The following is a 1739-nucleotide window of genomic DNA, read 5'->3' on the forward strand; positions in this document are numbered from 1 at the left end:
TAAGGCCTGGGATTCATGCAACTTATGTCCAGAGAAATAGTTGTTTGTAAGCTTGGAAGCCTGAGGTGGAGAGCACAGTGAGACAAGCCTGGGCACGCCCAGGCAGGCCATTGTTGGAACATTCCTGGGACTGAACCAAATGTTCTGCTGACCTGCCCCTCAGGTCTCCTAGCATTCCTGCCTTTGCANGTACCATTCTGCAAATGTGTGGTCATTCTGCTGAGTTTAAATGAGCCAATCACGGGTAACCGTACCAATTCTTGCTAGCCCCTCCCCCTCCCCCTATAAAAACCCCTAGCTTTCTGGCCACGGGGTCGGTGCCTATGCCTCCTGCGTGAGGTGCGCATCGTCCAGGAGCTCCGCCATTAAACTACCTCGTGCTTTTTACATCAAGATGGTTTATTCATGGTTTTTGGGCATCGCCTTCTCGAGACTAAAGTGGGGAGGGCTCCCCACAAAAGTCTTACATTTGGAGGCTCCAGCAAGATTTTCGTGACGCTCAAGAACCCCGAAACGAATCCTCTTGGAGGTATGTCTGTGAGTCTTAAGTCTTACATGTACTTGTTGTATGTTGTCTGGGTGCAGCGCCGCTGAGCTTGTGTGTGTGTCAGTGTCTTGGGTTATAGATCCGGTGTTTGGTGTTCTAGCAGCTGACATTCGGGCCCGTGAGGGCCCAGCGGCTTGCGGAGGAGGATGCTCTTTAGGCCTGCAAGGCTGCAGCCCTGGGAGACGTTCCAAGGGCAACCCTGGAAGGAGAGGCCAGGGTAAGGGACAGTCAGGTCAGGAGGACCTGACTGTCGTCTGGCAGAAAGAGTGCCTTTTTCTGCCAGAAAGGGATGGGAGATGGAACCCCGCCCCATCAGAGGTAGCGTTTGGCTGGTTGTATACGTCTAGATGCTTACGAGTGTTTAAATGTACTAGCGTTTGTTGTTCCTGTTTTGTTCTTGTCTTTTCTGATCTTTGTCTTGGGACAGACTGGGTTTCTAAATGGTTTTAAAGGTGTATGTTTGACTGCTGAGCTGGCGGGTGGCAGCCGCCTCCTCAGAGGCAGGACCTGGAGGGCTGCTACAAGGAAGCGCTGGCTGGGCGCGGTGGCACACACCTGTAGTCCCAGCTACTCGGGAGGCTGAGACAGGAGGATTGCTTGAGTCCAGGAGTTCTGGGCTGTAGTGCGCTATGCCGATCGGGTGTCCGCACTAAGTTCAGCATCAATGTGGTGACCTCCCGGGAGCGGCGGCCAGAGTGTGCAGCTGACCAACTTTGTTTTAAACTAACCACCCTCATTTCTTTCAGAAAAAATCCTGCCAGCCTGACAAGTTTTTACAGGTTTCTCTTAAAGTTCCACACGAGGCGAGTCCCTGGTTTTTGGTTCTCGTAGTCTTTGTGTGTGTGTGTGTGTGTGTGTGTTTGGTTTTCTCCCTGCATGTAACTAAGAGGATGAGACAGACTGAGATGACCCCCAGATTTGACTCTTACAGCATCCAGTACTGAGAACAAGCAGGACTGGAAAAAGCACATCCGTGAGGTGATCCAGGAGAGGACGGTACACCTGTGTCTAGTGTAGCTGGAGGCCCCTGGACGTTANNAAACTGGTGACTGTTTTCATACAGAAATCTCTGTGCTTGTGATTATTGGATTCTTCAGGTAACAAGGAGTTCCTGTCTTGAAATTACAGCTAGAAAAATTGAAAATTGTGTTTNGTTTAAATAGGCAAATGGCAGCCATTTCATTTTTGTTTC

This window comes from Mus pahari, chromosome 16 (genome assembly GCF_900095145.1).
Source record: "Mus pahari chromosome 16, PAHARI_EIJ_v1.1, whole genome shotgun sequence".
Lineage (NCBI taxonomy): Eukaryota > Metazoa > Chordata > Mammalia > Rodentia > Muridae > Mus > Mus pahari.